This window comes from Thalassophryne amazonica, chromosome 4 (assembly GCF_902500255.1).
Source record: "Thalassophryne amazonica chromosome 4, fThaAma1.1, whole genome shotgun sequence".
Taxonomy (NCBI): domain Eukaryota; kingdom Metazoa; phylum Chordata; class Actinopteri; order Batrachoidiformes; family Batrachoididae; genus Thalassophryne; species Thalassophryne amazonica.
The window spans coordinates 91,639,038-91,662,917 of record NC_047106.1 but is presented as its reverse complement, the minus strand read 5'-3'; the positions used below and the strand labels follow the sequence as shown (position 1 = coordinate 91,662,917).

At 48.8% G+C, this 23,880-nt stretch overlaps 1 pseudogene; it reads right to left on the bottom strand.

Moving 5' to 3' along the window:
* Positions 1-23,880, bottom strand: part of LOC117508975 — a 112,741-nt pseudogene that overhangs the window by 10,002 nt on the left and 78,859 nt on the right.

Genomic DNA, 23,880 nt, shown 5'->3' with positions numbered 1-23,880 from the left:
CCAGCTGTGTGAATAGTCCCTCCTTTTCTAAGTGCCCCGTGAGTGGTGTTGGATGTTCATGGGTGGCACCTGGATTTTGGCCGACTCAAGCAGAGACTGGATCGAATGGCCATTTGTCCGGGGTTTGCCGACATTTGGCTGCTGATGTAAAGGCTGCCTCAATCGCGAAATTTGGCCGCGGTTCCGCATGCCCTATGATTTCATGCAGCCACGCCACGATATGTCCGACCTGCGTACGATATGCCATGCGATGCTGTGAACATGATCAGATTGCAGTGTGACTGCATCTTGCCCGGCGAGCGGCATGTGAATATAGAGTGCATGTGCCATGCCTGAATGGATGTGGCAACTGCTGTATGAGACGCTGGAGTGCGGTTCAGATTTTCCACAAGTGCCATTCGACTCCTCCTTCATGTGCCATTCTGCCTCAACAATGTTATGTGTGAACTGGCCACAAACAATGTCATATGATGTTTGAATTGGAGTACATTTGATAAACGGCCGAGGGCAGCAGGATGGCCTAGTGGTTAGCATTGTTGCTTCACAGTGAGAAGGTCATGGGGTCGATTCCCACCTGTAGCCTTTCTATGTGGAGTGTGCATGTTATCCCCATGTTTTTGTGGGTTCTCTCTGGGTTGTCCGGCTTCCTCCCACATCCAAAGAAATGCAGGTTAGGTGAATTGGAAACTTTAAATTGTCTGTAGGTGTGTGTGCGGGTGTGAATGTGTTTGTTTGTCTATATGTGGCCCTGCAACAGGCTGGCGTCCTTCCAAGGTGTACCCTGCTTCACGCCCTATGACTGCTGGCATAGGCTCCAGTCTCTGTGACCCGATCTTGGATAAGCGGTTGGAAAAGAATGAGTGAGTGATAAAGGATAGGTAAGATGAAATTTCACAAGCATTTATTATTATTACATCACAATAAGGTGATTGGTCAGTTGCATTGATGCTCCTGGAACAACATAACAAAATGCTTTGGGAACAAGACCAACACAATGAAATCAGATTGTGTGATAGTGGGCTGCGTGGAGGAGACCTGTGGAATGACTTCATAGTAGGCAACACACACTTGAGTTCCCCTGAGTGCATCCATTATCATCTGAATCCCAGATCTGCCAAAAACATTATCCACTGACACAAGCCCCACCCATGTCCATCCCATCAGGTGCAGCAGGTCAGCAATAGCCCGCGCCTGTGCAGCATCACTAGGCATCGTGCGAAAGAATAACGGGTATCTCTGTTTATCACTCAAACACTCACAAGAGGCTAAATAGCTGACCTGTGAATAAAAAAATGTTATTAGACAAGTATGGAATAAATAAAGGATATGGCACGCAAATCATCAAAAATACTGTCTATATATCAGTGCAATTGTGAATGCAATTGAGTGACACTTCTTTGCTGGACAGCTGTCACTCATTAACTCCTGACAGCTGTCACTCATTCTTCATCATCGCACTCCATAAAACCCAGACATCATCTCCACCTCATCGCCGAGATATCGTACTTCATCGGAGGTAATATCCTCAGCCGTTTGTGATTACAATATTTGTATATTGTGAGTGTTTGCAGGAGTACCGGTACCTCCGTCGGTGAAAGCTGAGAGAGCGCTGAAGGCACTCTTTTCCCCTGAGGAATCTACAGTACTCTGCAAGTTATTGAGTGAGAGGTGGAGGTGGCATTCCCACCGTTGTTGTTACTGGGTGTACACACACCTACACTTGACTGTCTTTGTTCTCGCCAGCAGTACCAGATCCGACAGTTGGGGACGGTGATCACCTGGGAATTCGGGACTTGGCGGCTCCAGTATTCACCAGGTTCTGTGGCGGCGGAAATCGTGTGGTTCCGGCTCTTCTCAGGACAGACGTCTTCTATCCTCGAGCCTGCCCACACGTCACCTTTGTGGATTGACTGTAATTATATTCTGAGATTGTCTGTATTTCATTGTGCACATTTCACAACATTAAATTGTTACTTTTTGGCTCATCTATTGGCCGTTCATTTGCGCCCCCTGTTGTGGGTCCGTGTCACTACACTTTCACAACAGGATATCTCGGCCAGCGTCATGGACTCCGAGGGGCATCACCCGGCTGTTGAACGACCAATGGGAGAGCAGGGAGCGCAGGCGTCTGCAGGAGGTGTGATTGGTGAGCTGCAGCACATTCTCACCGCCTTTACGGCTCGGTTGGATCAGATGACCGAGCAAAACATCCTCCTGAACCGCAGGGTGGAGGCTCTCTCCGCACAGATGGCGGCGAGCGCTCAGGGCGCTGCTGCAGTTCCTCCTCCTGCCGACCCTGTGCAGGATATGAACGTTCCAGTGGTGGTTCAACAACCCCTCCCACCATCCCCTGAAGCATACATAAGCCCTCCTGAGCCATACGGAGGTTGTGTGGAGACGTGCGCGGACTTTCTCATGCAGTGTTCGCTCGTCTTCGCACAACGTCCCGTCATGTACGCGTCAGATGCTAGTAAAATAGCTTATGTGATTGCTCTGCTTCGGGGTAAGGCACGCGCCTGGGCTACGGCGCTCTGAGAACAGAACTCACGGTTATTATCAGCATACACTGGGTTTGTGGGGGAGTTCAGTACAGTGTTTGATCACCCTAACAGAGGAGAGACCGCTTCAACTGTGCTGCTGTCAATGAGACAGGGACGTGAGAGCGCAGTCGCTTATGCAGTCAACTTCCGCATCGCGGCTGCGAGGTCTGGCTGGAATAACGTTGCGCTCCGCGCCGCCTTCATAAACGGACTGTCGTTGGTCCTGAAGGAGCAGCTGGTAGCTAAGGAGGAACCGCGGGATTTAGATGGGCTTATCGATCTCGTTATACGGTTAGACAATCGGTTGGAGGAACGCCGTCGGGAGTGAGGCGAAGGACGTGACCGGATACGCGCCGCCCCTCTCCCTTCCGGGTTCGAAAAGGGGCCGCCCTCCCCACGCTCCACAGCCGCAGCGCTCTGTGGGGCAACAGCTCCCCCTGCTGACGTTGTTAGGGAAACGCACAGGGCCAAAATGAGGAGGCTGATCCGCGGGGAGTGTTTTCTCTGCAGCTCAAAGGAGCACACACAGAAAAACTGCCCCAAACGGCCACAACAACAACCGCCCTCAGAGACTGGGCTAAGGGGGGGTCAAAACATTCATGTGAGACACACACAGATTGCCACACGACTCCCAGTTACAATCCTGAGCGGGGATTTAACCCTTCAAGCCCCAGCACTGGTGGACACGGGGTCAGAAGGGAATCTGCTAGACAGCAGATGGGCAAGGGAGGTAGGGCTCCCTCTGGTGGCGCTTCCTTCGCCATTGCAGGTGCGGGCACTAGATGGCACCCTCCTCCCTTTAATCACACACAAGACACAACCAGTAACTCTGGTGGTGTCTGGAAACCATCGGGAGGAGATTGAGTTTTTTGTAACTCCTTCTACCTCCCGCGTGATTTTGGGCTTCCCATGGATGTTGAAGCACAATCCCCGGATTGATTGGCCGTCTGGGGTGGTGGTTCAGTGGAGCGAAACCTGCCATCGGGTGTGTTTAGGATCCTCGGTTCCTCCCGGTTTACAGGCTAAGGAGGAGGTCAAAGTCCCTCCCAATCTGACGGCAGTGCCGGTTGAGTACCACGATCTTGCTGACGTTTTCAGCAAGGATCTGGCACTCACCCTTCCCCCGCACCGTCCGTACGATTGTGCCATTGATTTGGTTCCAGGCGCTGAGTTCCCGTCCAGCAGGCTGTACAACCTCTCACGACCTGAGCGCGAATCAATGGAGACTTACATCCGGGACTCATTAGCTGCCGGGCTGATCCGGAACTCCACCTCCCCGATGGGGGCAGGTTTCTTTTTTGTGGGCAAGAAAGATGGCGGACTCCGTCCATGCATTGATTACAGGGGGCTGAATGAGATTACGGTTCGCAACCGATACCCGTTGCCATTGTTGGATTCCGTGTTCACCCCCCTGCATGGAGCCAAAATCTTTACTAAGCTGGATCTTAGAAATGCGTATCACCTGGTTCGGATCCGGAAGGGAGACGAATGGAAGACGGCATTTAACACCCCGTTAGGTCACTTTGAGTACCTGGTCATGCCATTCGGCCTCACCAACGCCCCCGCGATGTTCCAAGCCTTGGTTAACGACGTCTTGCGGGACTTCCTGCACCGATTCGTCTTCGTATATTTGGACGATATTCTCATCTTTTCTCTGGATCCTGAGACCCATGTCCAGCATGTACATCAGGTCCTGCAGCGGTTATTAGAGAACCGACTGTTTGTGAAGGGCGAGAAGTGCGAGTTTCACCGCACGTCTTTGTCCTTCCTGGGGTTTATCATCTCCTCTAACTCCGTCGCCCCTGATACGGCCAAGGTTGCGGCAGTGAGAGATTGGCCCCAACCAACAAGCCGTAGGAAGCTGCAACAGTTCCTCGGCTTCGCTAATTTCTATAGGAGGTTCATTAAGGGCTACAGTCAGGTAGTTAGCCCCCTGACAGCCCTGACCTCTCCAAAAGTCCCCTTCACCTGGTCGGATCGGTGCGAAGCCGCGTTCAAGGAGTTGAAACGACGGTTCTCTACTGCACCAGTTTTGGTGCAGCCCGACCCTAGCCGCCAGTTCGTGGTTGAAGTGGACGCCTCTGACTCAGGGATAGGAGCCGTGCTATCCCAGAGCGGAGAGACCGATAAGGTTCTTCACCCGTGTGCCTACTTTTCTCACAGGTTGACCCCAGCTGAACGGAACTATGACGTCGGCAATCGAGAACTCCTTGCACTGAAAGAGGCTCTTGAGGAGTGGAGACACCTGGTGGAGGGAGAGGTCGGTGTGCCCTCGGTCCAGGCCCACCTGCGGAAGTGCCGTCGGGTGTGGCGCTCCGCCCGTTCTGCCTTGTTGAAGGCCCGGACGAGGGCGAAGACCCATGCGGACCGCCGGCGATCCCCGGCCTCTGCTTATCAGCCCGGGCAGGAGGTGTGGCTGTCCACGAAGGACATCCCCCTCCAAGTGGACTCCCCCAAGTTGAAGGACCATTACATTGGACTTTTCAAGATCCTCAAAATCTTCAGTCCTGCCGCAGTGAAGCTCCGACTCCCGGCTTCACTGCGGATCCACCCGGTTTTTCATGTCTCCAGAATCAAGCCTCACCACACCTCACCCCTCTGTGCTCCTGGTCCAGCGCCACCTCCTGCCCGGATCATTGACGGGGAGCCGGCTTGGACAGTGCGCCGGCTCCTGGACGTCCGTCGAATGGGCCGGGGGTTCCAGTATTTGGTGGACTGGGAGGGGTATGGACCCGAAGAACGCTCCTGGGTGAAGAGGAGCTTCATCCTGGATCCAGCCCTCCTGGCCGATTTCTACCATCGACACACGGACAAGCCTGGTCGGGCGCCAGGAGGCGCCCGTTGAGGGGCGGGTCCTGTTGTGTGGGCCGCCAGAAGAGGAGGTACTGCTGGCCCACCACCAAAGGGCACCCTGCCTGAAGTGCGGGCTTCAGGCACGAGAGGGCGCTGCCGCCACGGACACAGCCGGGAGTGACAGCTGTCACTCATTCTTCATCATCGCACTCCATAAAACCCAGACGTCATCTCCACCTCATCGCCGAGATATCGTACTTCATCGGAGGTAATATCCTCAGCCGTTTGTGATTACAATATTTGTATATTGTGAGTGTTTGCAGGAGTACCGGTACCTCCGTCGGTGAAAGCTGAGAGAGCGCTGAAGGCACTCTTTTCCCCTGAGGAATCTACAGTACTCTGCAAGTTATTGAGTGAGAGGTGGAGGTGGCATTCCCACCGTTGTTGTTACTGGGTGTACACACACCTACACTTGACTGTCTTTGTTCTCGCCAGCAGTACCAGATCCGACAGTCGGGGACGGTGATCACCTGGGAATTCGGGACTTGGCGGCTCCAGTATTCACCAGGTTCTGTGGCGGCGGAAATCGTGTGGTTCCGGCTCTTCTCAGGACAGACGTCTTCTATCCTCGAGCCTGCCCACACGTCACCTTTGTGGATTGACTGTAATTATATTCTGAGATTGTCTGTATTTCATTGTGCACATTTCACAACATTACAATTGTTACTTTTTGTTACTTTTTGGCTCATCTACTGGCCGTTCATTTGCGCCCCCTGTTGTGGGTCCATGTCACTACACTTTCACAACACCTGTCTTTCTTTGAAGGACATTGTTTTTAAACATTTCAATAGTTTTCTCATGCATTTCTTCACAAACTGGAGATCCTTTTCCTATCTTTGTTCCTCAGATACTTAGCCTTTCAGGGATGCTGCGTCTGTACCAAATCATAATTATAATCACCTGTTGAATCACTTGTTTGAAATAACTACTATGATTGTTGTTGTTGTTGTTGTTATTATTAGCAATTTATTTTACCTCAATACTACCCTTTAACTGCCGTGTCCAATTTCGTTTTTGAATGGGTTGGAGGCCTGAAAATCATATATATATATATATATATATATATATATATATAAACTCAAAGTGATTGTAAGAATGACTCTGAGTTTGCCTTGTTTTGCTTTTTTGCATCCTGTAACAAGGTTTGTTTAATTTTATTTATTTATTTGTGGGGGGGGGGGGGGGGGTTGATGGGTGGATGTTAATATGTTCAGCTGCAATCATTCATTCTTTTTCTTTTTTTTGCCACAGTAACATGACAGACAACAGTTCAAAAAATGCAATGCAGGAACCCCCACCCCTGCCCCAAACACACACACACAAAAGGAAAAAACAAAGCTTCAGCTTTAACTTCAGCGCTGTTGAAATAATTCATGACCGTGTTGTGGTGAAATATTATATCATCATCTGGCCATTATTTGTGTTTTCTTTTTTTTTTCTTTTTTTTTGATGGGTGGATGTTAACATGTTCAGCTGTAATCATTCATTTTTTTTTAGCCGTAGTAACATGATAGACAATAGTCCAAAAAAATGCAATACATACAGGAACCCCTGCCCCAAACACACACACACACACACACACACACACACACACACACACACACACACACACACACACACACACACACACACACACACACACACACACACACACACACACACACACACACACAAAAGGAACAAACAAAGCTTCAGCTTTAATTTCATTGCAGTTTAAATAATTCATGACCATGTTGTGGTGAAATATTATATCATCATCTGGCCATTAGGTGTTTTTTAGTGTTTTTTTTCAGGCCTGAGGATGATGATAAAGCATTTTGGGGCAAAAATACAAAACAGAAGGCCATAGCTTGAGGCCAATATAGCAAATATCTCCACAGCAACAGTATATTTTCCTGGAGAGCTTATATATGCAGGTACAAAGGCCACCCAGACAGTACAGAAGATCAGCATGCTGAAGGTGATTAGTTTGGCTTCGTTGAAATTATCAGGGAGCTTTCGTGCCAGAAAGGCCAAGAGGAGGCAGAGACAGGCCAACAGGCCAATGTAGCCTAAAACAAGATAGAAACCCATCACAGAGCCCATGGCACATTCAACAATGATTTTGGGTCCCCATTCATCCTGGATGCCTCGCTCTACGGGCCGTGGAGGGGCCAGGCTCAGCCACAGTCCACAGATCAGCACCTGCAAAAACGTGTGTTGATGAGAATGAAAAGAATGACCTGGAATACAAAATAAGAATCTTACGACATTTCATGACAAAAACTCTCTGGGTCTGTGCACATTCCTCATGCATAAACGTACCTGCACCAGGGTGCAGATGCAGATCCCAAGCCTCTGTTGGACAGGGCCAACATAATGCATCAAGTTGTTACCAGGCAGTGTGGAACGGAAGGCCATCAGCACCACGATAGCGCGGCTCAGAAGGCAGGAGATACATAAAACAAAACTTATTCCAAACAGTGTGTGTCTCAGCATACAGGACCACGTCACTGGATGCCCAATGAAAACCAGAACACACAAAAAGCACATCTTGAGGGACAACAAAAGCATGAAGCTCACCTCCGCGTTACTGGCTCGCACCTTAAAAAAGAAGCAAGATTTATCAGTGGGAAGACACGTTAAAAAGAAAAATATGTACTTAATGTGTTGAAACAGCCAATACATATTTCCTTGCAAACTGAAGGCAGATAAGACTTTACCAAGGGAGTGTGTCTGTGATAAAGGAAGATAACAGATACAGCAGCAGTCAGAGTTGCACCAGAAGTTGATGTGACACAAAGAAGGATGGCCATTGTGTCATTATAGGAAAGAAAATCCTCCTGTTGGGGAATGCAGACTGTGTGGGTCGAGTCAGACCAGAACCGTTCTGGACACTTAAGACACTTCACAGAGCCTGAGAAAGCAAGCAAGGAACAAAGAAATAAAAGGAAGGTCTTTCGTCTATTTGTTTTTTACCCTTGTCCACTTTGAGTGAAAGGCAACATGCCCATTCGCAATATTCAGGTGTCACTAGATGGATTTCTATTACAGACTTGTACAAATCTTTTGTGATATTTTCAGAATGTCGATTAAAAGATATTTGTGAAATGACAGCATTTCCATTGAATTTTCAAATGCAGCTGCTGTGTATAATCCTCTCGCAATAATTGTAATTCCATTAGTAATGGTGACAGAAGGATAAGTCCCACTAATGACAGTAGTGTTCAGAATAATAGTAGTGCTATGTGAATATAAAGATTAATCCAGGTTTGGTACCAGTAGATTCAGTAGATTCTCACAAATCCACCAAGACCAAGCATTCATGATATGCACACTCTTAAGGCTATGAAACTGGGCTATTAGTAAAAAAAAAAGTAGAAAAGGGGGTGTTCACAATAATAGTAGTGTGGCATTCAGTAAGTGAGTTCGTCAATTTTGTGGAACAAACAGGTGTGAATCAGATGTCCCCTATTTAAGGATGAAGCCAGCACCTGTTGAACATGCTTTTCTCTTTGAAAGCCTGAGGAAAATGGGACGTTCAAGATATTGTTCAGAAGAACAGCGTAGTTTGATTAAAAAGTTGATTGGAGAGGGGAAAACTTATATGCAGGTGCAAAAAATTATAGGCTGTTCATCTACAATCATCTCCAATGCTTTAAAATGGAAACCAGAGACGCGTGGAAGAAAACGGAAAACAACCATCAAAATGGTTAGAAGAATAACCAGAATGGCAAAGGCTGTGACAGTTAGAAGATGCCTGTGTGAAGCTAATTTATTTGCAAGAATCCCCCGCAAAGTCCCTCTGTTAAATAAAAGACGTGCAGAAGAGGTTACAATTTGCCAAAGAACACATCAACTGGCCTAAAGAGAAATGGAGGAATATTTTGTGGACTGATGAGAATAAAATTGTTCTTTTTGGGTCCAAGGGCCGCAAACAGTTTGTGAGACGACCCCCAAACTCTGAATTCAAGCCACAGTTCACAGTGAAGACAGTGAAGCATGGTGGTGCAAGCATCATGATATGGGCATGTTTCTCCTACTATGGTGTTGGGCCTATATATCGCATCATGGATCAGTTTGGATATGTCAAAATACTTGAAGAGGTCATGTTGCCTTATGCTGAAGAGGACATGCCCTTGAAATGGGTGTTTCAACAAGACAATGACCCTAAGCACACTAGTAAACAAGCAAAATCTCGGTTCCAAACCAACAAAATTAATGCCTTTCTCCACACTGATTGTGGATCCGCTGTTTCTGATTTAGAAGCAGGTCTGCAATTTATTCATCAGCCTCTGTCAAAGACATTTCAAGATGACGACCGGAACTCTTACATATTGCGTGCAAGAAAAGAGACTCGTCCACCATTTAATTCACACAGTAGTGTTTTTTTCCGTTCCTCACTGCATGCCTTTTCTGTGGGACAGCACGAGAAGGTCCTCTGGTGTGGACTTACTTTTCACTTAGTCTTTTCTACCAGAACTGGGTGCGTGGCTGTGGGACAAGACTGACTGAAAAATCAGCCTGCATGGTTGTGGGAGAAGTTCTCCTTCAGCGTGCCACACAGCCAGCGCTGCAGACGTGAGTGTTTGTAGGGGATATTGGCACCATTTGCTCAATTTTTAAATTTATAACTCTCTGAAACACTATTGCCAAATTTTGTCAAGTAAAGCCATAGTTTTTTTTTTGTTACTCTTTGTTGCAGCCTTATTTTAAAACCAAAAGAAACAAGCCATCAAACCAAAACATAGAAGGGTGTAGAAATGATCTCCATCCACCACATCTGCCACCTGCCCTCTCCTGCCCTGCTTTTGATGCAACACTATCTTTGCTCACTTACGGGGTCGCACACAACAAGGGAGTTAACCATAACAATTATGGTAGGGTTGGTAGGTAGGGTGAGTGCTGCATGTGAGATTGGACCTGGATGGCTGTGGGGGTCTCGGGCCTGGGGTGGGGGGGTCTGCCTCGCTGGCTCTGCCGTGGTATCTGGGGGGTCCTGCGGGCTGCTTGGGGGGTCTCGGGGGGGCCTCGTGTGCTTCCTGGCCCGGGGGGTGGGTCTCACCTCTTTCATGGGGGCCGGCCCCACCCTCGGGTGCAGATGGTCCCTGCCTGCGCTCTGTGTTCAGTTGCAGTGGCTCCTTTGCCCACGTCCCTGCCGCCACTCGTTCCTCCCTCTGGGGCCGTGGGCGGGGCAGTGCGGTTCTGGGCCCCCCCCCTTGGTGGGCCTTGCCGGCACCCTGCGTGCTTCCCTCGGGTGTGGGGTTACTTGCTGTGCCTCTGCTGGGGGGGCCATGTCGGGGGTGCGTTCTGGTACCGTCGGGCCGCTCCCTTGTTGGTCCATCATGCTGCCTGGTGGCTCTGGTGGCTGCCCTTCCTGGCCCCTGTGCCATTCCGCTTCTCTTTTTCGCCTGGTTCCTCCTGGGGCCCTTTTCCGTTGTTGCTTGCGTTCGGCCGTATGGCTTCTGATGCGCCGAAGTGGTCCATGTCTTACGGTAGGGTTCTGTACTTTTATCTTGGCCCAACACTCCAGCCACAGTAGTGATCGGATGTATAGCTGTGATCTGGGTCTCTGTGTGTGGCTGGTTACGTGTTCGTGGCCGACACCACAATTCGGTTTTGGGTGCTCTCAAGGGGATCAAGACTCTGGTGTCCTAGATTAGGGAATGAATGCTCACTAACTAGACAACAGACTGTCGCTGTCACTGCTTGTTCATGTGTGGTGGTTTGTTCCGGCATGTTTTATGTTGGGGCCCTGTCTCCTCGGTGTCTCACTTCACAGTTATTGCTTTCACCACTTGTCTTTCATTTTTGTCTGTCTTCGTGTTGTTTTGGTGGTCAGTCCCTCCTGATAGAAGTTGTCAGTCGGCTTTGAGTAGGATCTTGTAGGGTGATCGGGAAGGGCGAATGGGGGATCACACACACACACCACATTCACTCACGCACTACATACCTTCTGTCTTGCAAGAATAAATTGCATATATGTGTATTAATGTTCATAAATGGTTCTGCCAGTGTGGCATTTACCATCACTATATATGCAGACAAGGGGAAAAAAAATGTAACTGTGTCAGGGCCAATGAACCAGGTACCTCTGGTGCCATCTTTTGGTTGCCTTGGATCTGTTCAGTAATTCTGCCCTCAGTATGTTTGTAAAATAAAAATACCGCTCTATCATTCAGGGAGGGGGGATTGGTCCATGCCTTCAGTCTTATAGCCATAATTATTAATCACCAAAACTTCATTAATTTGCTGTCAAATGCCAATATATTACTCGTATTATGTTGCATATCTAGACAATTAGGTAACAGCTCAAAAACAGTTGTAATAACACTAACCCAAACCCATACTGGATCGGATCGAATCAAATTGAACTGAATCAAATCAAATCCAAAATATTTGTTCTGTGGGCCGCCGAAGAGGAGGTACTGCTGGCCCACCACCAGAGGGCGCCCTGCCTGCTGGCAGGTTGCAGGCACCAGAGGGCGCAGTGGCCATAAGGAATCCACCAGGTGCACTATGCAGCTGTCATCACCTGTCTCACATCTACTCATCACATCATCCATAAAAGCCTGGGAGAGACACTATCACTCTGCCGAGTTATCTGCTTACCTTACAGGTAAACCTACTCAGCCGTTTTGTGCCGTACGCACATTCATTGTAACTGAAGTCTTTGCAGTTGTGACTTATACTTGCAGCTTGTAGCCGAGTTTGTGGAAGTTGGAGGAGTTGGCGTCTCCACTCCTAACTTCTTACTTACTAAGTATAACAATTGACACTGCACATCCTCCACTTTTTCCTCTGCACTCTGGGAGTATCTGGATTTATTCCTCCAAGAGGATAACTGTTAGTTACTGACTGTATGCTGGGTGTACACACATCCACGTTAACCTGTTTTGTTCCTGCCAGCAGTACCGGGTCTGACAGCTGGAGCGGTGGCCACCTGGGGATTCAGGACTTGGCAGCTCTGGTGTGTTGCAGGTCTCCGTGGCGGTGGAACTTCGTGGGTTCCGGCTCTTCTCTGGATAGGCGTCTCCTACCCTCGGGCCTGCCCACGCGTCACCATTTTGAATTGACTGTCTAAAAGCATATTTGAGTGTTGTGCACATTTGCAGAATAAATTGTGATTTATTTGGAATTTCTATTGACCGTTCATTTACGCCCCCTGGCGTGGGTCTGTGCATTCACTTTCTCAACAGGATAACTCGGCCACATCATGGACTCCGAGGGGCGTTTACCACCAGTTGAACAGCCAATGGGATTGCAAGGTGGGCAAGCTCCACCAGGAGGTGCATTGGGTGAGCTGCAGCACATTCTCACCAACCTCATTGCTCGGTTGGATTTTTTAACCGAGCAGGACATTCACCTCAGCCGCAGGATGGAGGCTCTCACCGCTCAGGTGGAGACGCGTGTGTCAGGCGCGGCTGCAGCCACTCCTCCTGTGGACATGTCGCTTAACACAGAAAATCCAGTGGTCGTTCCAAGGTCTCCCCCCTGTCGCCCAAAGCTTATATTAGCCCCCCGGAACCATACGGGGGTTGTGTCGAAACGTGCACAGACTTCTTGATGCAGTGCGCGCTTGTTTTTTCGCAACGCCCCGTGATGTATGCGTCAGACCACAGCCAGGTGGCTTATGTAATTAATTTGCTTCGGGGCAAGGCATGCGCCTGGGCTACAGCGCTCTGGAAGCAGGACTCGCGGCTCCTCTCGACTTATACTGGGTTTATCAGGGAATTTTGACAGGTGTTCGACCATCCTAATAGAGGCGAATCCGCTTCAAATATGCTGCTGTCGATAAGACAGGGCCTCTGGAACGCGGCTGAATACGCAGTTGACTTTCGTGTTGCGGCAGCGAGGGCCAGCTGGAATTCAGTAGCGCTCCGCACTGCCTTTGTAAACGGGCTGTCTCCAGCCCTAAAGGAGCATCTGGTGGCTAAGGATCAGCCACGGGATTTAGATGGGCTTATTGATCTGGTTATTCGCTTAGACAGTCGGTTAGAGGAATTTTAAGTGGGAGCGAGACGAAGGGCGTGGCTGGGTGCACGCTGTCCCTCTTCCATCCAGATCCGAGCGAGTGCCGTCTTCTCCCCGCTCCAAAGCCAGGGCTCTCCGCGTCACACCAGCTCCCCCTGCTGACGATACTATGGAAACGAGCAGGGCTAAAGTGACAAAAAAAGAAAAACAAAGGAAGCTGGCACGTGGAGAGTGTGTTTACTGCGGCTCGAATGAGCATGCGCAGAATAAGGGGCCCCAGGCGGTTAAACAACAAGGGTCAACCTTAGAGACTGGGTTAAGAGTGAGTCATACAAACCACACTGGTGTCCCACGCAAATGCGCACGACTCCCAGTCACAATCCTCTGTGGGACTTTAACCCTTACCACCTCAGCACTGATCGACACAGGGTCGGAAGGGAACCTACTGGACAGTAGGTGGGCTAAGGAGGTAGGGCTCCCTCTGGTGGCCGTTCCTTCACCATTGAAGGTGCGGGCACTAGATGGCCCTCTTCTTCCAGAAATCACACACCAGACACAGCCTTTAACCTTGGTTGTCTCTGGTAATCACAGGGAGGAGATTTTGTTTTATGTGACACCTTCTACCTCCAGAATTATTTTGGGATTCCCATGGATGGTGAAGCACAATCCCCAGATCGATTGGCCGTCTGGGGTTGTGGCTCAACGGAGCGAACGCTGCCACCGTGAGTGTTTAAGATCCTCGGTGCCACCCGGTGATGCTGTTAAAGAGGAGGTCCGAGTCCCCCCAATCTCACGACGGTGCCGACTGAGTATCATGATCTTGCTGACGTTTTCAGCAAAGATCTGGCACTCACTCTGCCCCCGCACCGACCGTATGATTGTGCCATCGATTTGGTTCCAGGCGCTGAGTACCCGTCCAGCAGGCTGTACAATCTCTCACGTCCTGAGCCCGAATCAATGGAGACCTACATCCGGGACTCTTTAGCTGCCAGGCTTATCCGAAATTCCTCATCCCTGTTAGGTGCAAGTTTATTTTTGTGGGCAAGAAGGACGGCGGACTCCGTCCATGCATTGATTATAGAGGGCTGAACGAGATCATGGTTCGCAACCGATACCCGTTGCCTCTATTGGATTCAGTGTTCATGCCCCTGCATGGAGCCAAAATATTCACTAAATTGGATCTCAGAAATGCTTATCACCTGGTTCGGATACGGAAGGGAGACGAATGGAAGAAGGCATTTAACACCCCCTTAGGTCACTTTGAGTACCTGGTCATGCCGTTCGGCCTCACTAACACCCCCGCGACGTTCCAAGCTTTGGTTAATGACGTTCTGCGGGATTTCCTGCACTGATTCGTCTTCGTATATCTAGACGATATCCTCATCTTCTCCCCGGACTCTGAGACCCATGTTAAGCATGTCCGTCAGGTCCTGCAGCGGTTGATGGAGAACCGGCTGTTTCTGAAGGGCGAGAAGTGTGAGTTCCACCGCACTTCTTTATCCTTCCTGGGGTATATCATCTCCTCCAACTCCGTCGCACCCGATCCAGCTAAGGTAGCGGCGGTGAGAGATTGGCCCCAACCGGTAAATTGTAGGAAGCTGCAACAGTTCCTAGGATTCGCCAATTTTTACAGGAGGTTCATTAAGGGCTACAGTCAGGTTGTTGGTCCCCTTACAGCCCTGACCTCCACAAAAGTCCCCTTCACCTGGTCGGATCAGTGCGAAGCCGCGTTTAGGGAGTTGAAACACCGGTTTTCGACAGCACCAGTTCTGGTGCAGCCCAATCCTAACCGCCAGTTTATTGTTGACGTGGATGCCTCTGAGTCAGGGATAGGAGCCGTGCTGTCCCAGAGCAGGGAGTCCGATAGTGTTCTCCACCCTTGTGCCTGTTTCTCCCGCAGGTTAACCCCCACTGAGCAGAACTATGACGTTGGCAATCGGGAACTCCTGGCGGTGAAAGAGGCCCTTGAGGAGTGGAGACATCTGTTGGAGGGAGCTGTGGTCCCATTTGTGGTTCTCACTGACCATCGGAACCTGGAATACATCCAGACCGCTAAGCGTCTGAACCCCAGATAAGGCCGATGGTCACTGTTCTTCGGACGCTTCAATTTCAAGATAACATACCGCCCCGGGACCAAAAACCTTAGGTCTGACGCCCTGTCCCGGGTGCATGAAGAAGAGATTGGAGTGAAGCTGTTGGACCCACCAGACACCATCTTGCCGGAGTCCACTGTCGTCGCCGCCCTCACGTGGGACGTGGAGGAAGTGGTCAGGGAGGCCCTGACGCGACACCCGGATCCCGGAAGTGGACCACCAAATAGGCTGTACATCCCACCAAATGCTTGGACTGACGTATTGGACTTCTGTCATGGTTCCAAGCTCTCTGCGGGAGTGCGAAGAACCATGGCAGTGGTCCGGCAGTGGTTCTGGTGGGCGTCGGTTGAAGCCGATACCCGGGATTATGTCCGGGCCTGTACTATCTGCGCCAGCCTGAGAAGGGACTCCTCCAGCCGCTACCCGTGCCTCGTCGCCCCTGGTCCCACATCGGCCTGGACTTCGTCACAGGCCTCCCGTGGAGTGAAGTGAAGTCATGTCATCATGCCCCCCAGGGCATGACTGTCATCTTGACGATAGTGGACCGGTTTTCCAAGGCGGCCCACTTCATGGCCCTCCCGAAGCTCCCGATGGCCCAGGAGAGTGCAGACCTCCTGGTCTACCACGTCGTGCGTCTGCATGGTATCCCAACTGACATCGTATCGGACCGTGGTCCTCAGTTCTGCTCGCAAGTCTGGAGGAGTTTCTGTAGGGAGCTGGGGGCCACGGCAAGCCTGTCGTCCGGGTACCACCCCCAGACCAACGGCCAAGCAGAGCAGGCCAACCAGGATTTGGAGCAGGCCTTGAGGTGTGTTACCTCCGTGCACCCGACGGCCTGGAGCCAACATCTGACCTGGATCGAGTACGCTCATAACAGCCAAGTCACGTCATCTACAGGCCTCTCCCCCTTTGAGGTCTGTTTGGGGTACCAGCCCCCATTGTTTCCTGCCGTGGAGGGAGAGGTCGAGGTCCCTTCGGTCCAGGCCCACCTCAGGAGATGCCGTCGGGTGTGGAAGACAGCCCGCTCTGCTCTCTTGAGAGCCCGGACGAGGGCTAAGGACCATGCAGATCGCAGACGAGCCCCGGCCCCAGCTTACCAGCCCGGGCAGGTTGTTTGGCTGTCTACGAAGAACATCCCTCTGCATACGGACTCCCCGAAACTCACTGACCGGTTCATCAGACCCTTTAAGATCCTGAAAGTCATCAGTCCCGCCGCAGTGAAGCTCCAACTCCCAGCTTCACTGCGGATACATCCGGTGTTCCATGTGTCAAAAATTAAACCATACCACACTTCGGACCTCTGCACCCCCGGACCGGCGCCACCTTTTGCCCGCATTATCGACGGCGAGCCAGCTTGGACAGTTTGGAAGCTCCTTGATATACGTCGGAGGGGTCGGGGGTACCAGTACCTGGTAGACTGGGAGGGATATGGCCCAGAAGAACGCTCCTGGGTGAAGAGGAGCTTCATCTTGGATCCTGCCCTCCTGGCAGACTTCTACCAGCGGCACCCCGACAAGCTGGGTCGGGCGCCAGGAGGCGCCCGTTGAGGGGGAGTCCTGTTGTTTGGGCTGCCGAAGAGGAGGTACTGCTGGCCCACTACCAGAGGGCGCCCTGCCTGCTGGCAGGTTGCAGACACCAATGGCCATAAGGAATCCACCAGGTGCACTATGCAGCTGTCATCACCTGTCTCACATCTACTCATCACATCATCCATAAAAGCCTGGGAGAGACACCATCACTCTGCCGAGTTATCTGCTTACCTTACAGGTAAACCTACTCAGCCGTTTTGTGCTGTACACACATTCATTGTAACTGAAGTCTTTTCAGTTGTGACTTATACTTGCAGCTTGTAGCCGAGTTTGTGGAAGTTGGAGGAGTTGGCGTCTCCACTCCTAACTTCTTACTTACTAAGTATAACAGTTGACACTGCACATCCCGGCTCTTCTCTGGATAGGCGTCTCCTACCCTCGGGCCTGCCCACACATTTTGAATTGACTGTCTAAAAGCATATTTGAGTGTTGTGCACATTTGCAGAATAAATTGTGATTTATTTGGAATTCCTATTGACTGTTTATTTACGCCCCCTGGCATGGGTTTGTGCATTCACTTTCTCAACAATATTGATTCTGAATCAAATCGATTCTTGAAATTTGAATCGATACCCAGCTCTAGTTATTTTTTTATTCCAATATTGCGGTAACATCATCTTTTGTAAAATTGAAAAAGCTGTCAGTCGCTTGCTTTTTACACACATACCATGTTGTGTATTTTGGAATGTCATATGTTTTCTGTGTCACATGACCTGTAATCACCAAAAATGTTTTCATTTCACTTTTTAGCAATGTCGTTTTCAATCAGCCAATAAACAACTTCCTGAGAGTGTAAACATGTTTTTGCAATGTTTGAGAGTTTTTTTTTTTTTTTAATACATGCATTTCCATAAAGTTTATTTTCAATTCACTACTTCAGTTTCCACAGTTTGAAAGGCAATGCATCTCAGCAAGAAACTGATGGATTGCCAACTCTACTTAGGGAATGTGGTCTTTCCTCAAATAAAGGAGTTCAAGTACCTCGGGGTCTTGTTCACAAGTGAGGGAACAATGGAGTGTGAGATTGGCTGAAGAATCGGAGCTTCACTGGCGGTATTGCATTCACTCTCCTTTACTGTTATGATGAAAAGGAAGCTGAGCCAAAAGGCAAAGCTTTCGATCTACTGGTCAATCTTCGTTCCTACTCTCACCTATGTCCATGAGGTTTGGGTCGTGGCTGAAAGAACTAGATTGAGGGTACAAGAAGCTGAATGGGCTTTCTTAGGAGGGTGGTTCGTGTCTCCCTTAGAGATATGGTGAGAAGCTCAGTCATCCGTGGGGAGCTTGGACTATAGCCACTGCTCCTTTGAGTTGAAACAAGCCAGTTGAGGTGGGTCAGACATCTGGTAAGGATGCCTTCTGGGCACCTCGCTAGGGAGGTGTTCCAGGCAAGTAAGTCCATCAGGGAGGAGACCTCAGAGAAAACCCAGGACAAGGTGGAGAGATTATACTGGCCTGGGAATGCTTCGGGTTGCCCAGTCAGAGGTGGTCAATGTGGCCCGGGAAAGGGAAGTCTCAGGTCCCCTGCTGGAACTGTTGACCCGATCCTGGATAAAAGGTTGAAGATGAGTGAGTAAGTGCATCTGGATGGAATGCCACCCATTTTGGCATCTCTTCACTGGCTTCCTATTTCTGTGAGATCAGATTTTAAGGTTCTGTTAATAACTTTTAAAATGATTCATGGACTAGCACCTAATTACTTAACTGACCTAATCAAACCCCATGTACCAGCCCAGGCTCTGTGTTCTCAGGGCGCAGGACTACTTTGTGTCCATAGGATGGATTAAAAAGTCTACTGTCCATAGAGCCTTCCCTTATCATGTGCCTGTTTTGTGGAATGATCTCCCTGTGGAGATAAAACAGTCTGATTCTGTAGAGACATTCAAGTCCAGACTGAAGACACATTTATTCTCCCTCTCATATGGCTAGCATACTGGCATAGTATGGTATGATCCTTCCTATCCTTTTAAATTAATTGCATTCGTAACGGAACAGGTCTTGGCCTCAAATTTATCTAAGTTTTGGGTCTGTTTGTGAAATTTAGGGCGAGTGGCCAGCGATCACCTTATTAATTTCTCTGCTTTCCTGTCGATTTACTTATTGAATTATACCATAGGTATACATTTTCCAGGAGACTGATTCTGCTGTTTTTTCTCCAACCCAGTCTCACAACAAGTCGTGATTCACCAGCATGAAATACACATTAATCTATTGGTTCCTGATATTCTGACGAAAAGCGCCTCATTTTCGTCACAGCAGCACAAATTAATTCTAATTCACTCCGTGATGGCTCCACTTGCTCTGGTTCCTCATCAAGAACAAAAGAAGGATCATCTCCATCATCAGAATCCTCACTGCCTGTCAACACACTACGCACGCCGTCTGGCTCCAATTAAAAAAAAAGTGTGCTGTGGTCATTGCTGTATCACTGTATTATGTTCTAAGCCATATATATTGATTTATCCCAAAATCTTGATCTATTGTGTGTCAACCTGACGGTATTTGCTTGGATTGGTACACAGGAGGAAATGAGTGTGGCAGTGCCAACATGACATGAACATGGGTATTTCCAGAGAACATAAAGTACATTGTATCCCACTGCAGTTTGCACTCATGCATTTCAGTTTGGTTTTAATTGGCATGGGTTTATTTAATGTTTCCGGTTGAGGTAGCATTTCCCCTGGTCTGAAGATGTGTCATTCCTTGCTTCATACCAAAAACGTGGGAACAGACTAAATTTATGTGGAGAAATCTCATGTTGAAATGTCACATCAACCATTGTCAGTAGATTTGTTGACAATATTTACACCCATTTGATGTCTAAAAGGGAAAGTCTCATGGATTTGCTGCATTTACGAGGTTTGAATTAAATAAAACAGGTAAATATGGTGGGTAACACTGCCATGGTCACATCGACATTCTAGAATGGATAACAGCGATATTGTTCAGTTACTATTTTATTGAAACAAATAAAATGAACCAAAAGTACCTGTTGTGTTGCTGATTTCTCCTGCAGCACATGGTAGGCAGTCAAAGCAGCATGGAGGTCTGCCTTTGTGCGTGGCTTTCCTTGTACCAGGAGTACAAGGAGTGCTGCACACAGACACAGGAACCTACATTTAAGCAATATAATGATGAGCATCAAACTGACAGAATGACTACACACATGGCATATATATTTGATTTCAAGATGAAGACAGCATCAGAAAACATATCGGCTCCTTCCTCCCCATATTACTCTGTCCATTTTGATGTGAAACTGGCTATCTGACCCTTTTGATGACACAAAATGTCCAACAGTGACAAACTCCATTTTCCCTTGAGTTGTCTCATGCCAGTTGATAATATCATATGAAGTTGGTGGGTCTCCATTTTCATCAAAGCTCATCCATTCATTCAAAGGTGTTGTGAAGTTTACTTTGTGCAGGTACTGAGCTATCTGAGGGGAAAAATGTTTCCAAATCACTTTTGAAAATGAACATTTATACAAGTTAATTACTGCAGAATTTCATGTACTTCACCTGTACAGGCTGCAGCTTCCTGACATCTGGACACTGTTCTTCAAGGAAGGACCCATTCCCAGGTTTACAGGCCAACATGTCCTTTATTGCATGTGCAATAGCATAGACAGCCTTATAGACGTTATAGGTGACTCTCAATTGGGACACATCAGCATACAAACTCTCCCCAATGCCTATGAATGGTTTGTGTTGGGGGACCAACAGAAAAAAATTGAATTAACATATCAAGGTAAAAAGTAAGTAAAGAAAGCATAGAGCTACGAGGTCTGTCCATAAAGTAACGGTCCTTTTTATTTTTTTCAAAAAATATATGGATTCGATTCATATGTTTTTACGTCAGCCAAGCTTGAACCCTCGTGTGCATGCGTGAGTTTTTCCACGCCTGTCGGTTACGTCATTCGCCTGTGAGCACGCCTTGTGGAACGAGTGGTCCATGTTGTGTGGGCCGCTGAAGAGGAGGTACTGCTGGCCCACCACCACCAGATGGCGCCCTGCTTGGAGTGCGGGCTCCAAGCACGAGAGGGCGTCGGAGCGGCTGGAGGTGACAGCTGTCACCTATCAACACCACTACAAAGTCCGGACTGCAACTCCACCTCCTTGACGAGAAATCTTCTACCATACAGGTAATTCTCTGCTGAACCTTAATTCGAGTATTAGTCTGATCTCTTTTTGCAGCCGTTTTCCTGGGACGGATACCCTGTCTGCTGAGTTGGCGTTTGGTGTGGACTGCGACGGCTTCGCCTCCCACCCCACCCAGATAAGTGGTTATCTCAGGAGCTGTACGAGTGTGTGATTGGAGGTGGAGGTTCTCCCTCCTGACTGTGTACAGACTGTGGGATTACTGAGTGTGTGAACTCACACTCATCCAGAACTGTTTCTGTTTTCTGCCAGCAGTACTGGGTCTGACTGCTGAAGACAGTGGCCACCTGGGGCACAGGGCTTGGCGGCTCCGGTGTTCTTCGGGTCCGTTGGTGGTGAGGCCTGTGTGGGATCCGGCTCTTCTCGCACCGGATGCCTCCTATCTTCGAACCTGCCACACATCACCTTTTGTCGGATTGATATAACGCATATTTGTATCTGTCTGTACTACGTTGTGCACCTTCACAACATTAAATTGTTACTTTTTGGCTATTACATTGTCCCTTCATTAACGCCCCCTGTTGTGGGTCCGTGTCACGACACTTCCCCAACAGTCCAGCCCCCTCGTCGGATTTCCATTGTCAGGAAATGGCGGAATGATTTGGGCTTTTTTCCATCAGAATTTTTTCAGAAACTGTTAGAGACATGGAGCTGGAAACCATTCAAAAAATTTATCTGGCTTTCGGTGAAAATTTTACGGGCTTCACAGAGAAAAAGGACTGTTACTACAGCTTTAAGGACGCTCGACGCGCCGCGCTCCATGCCGCCATCGAAACAGATGGCTCTGTGGATCTGAGACCGTCGTGTGCACTTTCTCTGGTTATCACAAGAGCTGGACATCAGCCATTCTCCGGCAGATTTCACTTTTAATGAGATTTTGTCATGGAAAGGCGCGCGGAGGCTTTGTGCATCACGACCGATTCGCTGATCGACCGAGACAAAGAATGCCTCCGTTTCGGCGTGTTAAAGGACAAGTTGGGACATGCCCAGCTCTCCACAATTTCTCTGATACTCACTGGACTGGTAAGCATTGAAAGCCGAGATAGGCATGTCCCAACTTGTCCTTTAACACTCCGAAACGGAGGTGTTCTTTGTCTCTGTCGATCAGCGAATCGGTTGTGACGCACGAAGCCGCCGCGTGGCTTTCCATGACAAAATCTCTTGTTAAAAGTGAAATCTGCCAGAAAATGGCTGATGTCCAGCTCTTGTGATAACCAGAGAAAGTGCACACGACGGTCTCGGATCCACAGAGCCATCCATTTAGAAATGATCCGGTGGTTTGTGCCTCTCGATGGCGGCACGGAGCACGGCGCGCCGAGCGTCCTTAAAGCTGTAGTAACACTCTTTATTCTCTGTGAAGCCTGTAAAATTTTCACCGAAAGCCAGATAAATTTTTCAAATGGTTTCCAGCTGCATGTCTCTAACAGTTTCTGAAAAATTTCTGATGGAAAAAAAGCCCAAATCATTCCTGACAATGGAAATCCGACGAGGGGGTTGGACCACTCCTTCCACAAGGCGTGCTCACAGGCGAATGATGTAACTGACAGGCGTGGAAAAACTCACGCATGCGCACGAGGGTTCAAGCTTGGCTGACGTAAAAACATATGAATCAAATCCATATATTTTTTGAAAAAAATAAAAAGGACCATTACTTTATGGACAGACCTCGTATTTCCAGTTCTCACAACTGCACTCAAGTTATGCTACTCTATCACAATATACCCAGTGCAACACACTAATCTTACACAATGGATTGGTACCTGAATCAGAGTGCGTAATAGTCAACATTGTGTCACATAAAAGCGAAGTTAATTGACAGATGCACAGTAGACTTGTTAAAATTTTTACCTTCATTCTTTCTAATCACACATTATATTATCATGTGTTTATGTAGGCCTCTATGAAAGTAATTTCCACAGATATGATTGTTAATTCAACTCAATTTATAGCACTGAGTCATTATTCCATTCAAGGCTGGGAGCATGTGCCAGTGCCACACATCGCAAAATCCACCACACTACAGGACTGCCCCAGGTTCTGGATGGAAACCAGCCAGGCAGACAACTGGTCTATCTTAACTTTTTTAACTCACTCGATAGCATTGGCTCTTAAACCAATTATGTTTTTTATGGGGGGGGGGGGGGGGGGAATCAGCTGATCTAGAGTCTAGAGTGAGTTGTAATCACAAGGGAACCCATTCTGTGGGTGTGTGTGTGTGTCATGCGCTCTGCGTTTTTTCATTCCAAGGAAAATGGCGGAACAACTGGAGCAGCGCAACTGCATCAAATTTTGCCAGAAACTGGGCGACAGCTAAGTGGAAACCATTCGGATTATTCAGACGGATTATTCGGTGCCTTTTCAGTTGTGTGACTATCCGAGAAATTGTAGAAGAGCTGGGCATGTCAGAACATGTCCTGTGAGGCTTCAACACAAAGGCGCTTTTGCTCCGCCGTCAGAAGCTTCAGGAAAGAATTCTGCCACCACTCCTTTTCATGGCCAAATCTTCTTTCACAGTGGAATGTGCTGAAAAAGTGCTGATGTCCACCTCTTCCGCAATTTCTTGGACAGTCACACGACGGTCCCACATCACCACAGCGTTCACTTTGGAAATAATCCGGTCATTTCAGCATGTTGATGGCCGACCAGAGCGCGGCTCGCTCTCCACCGTTGTGTGGATGTCTTCAAACCGGTT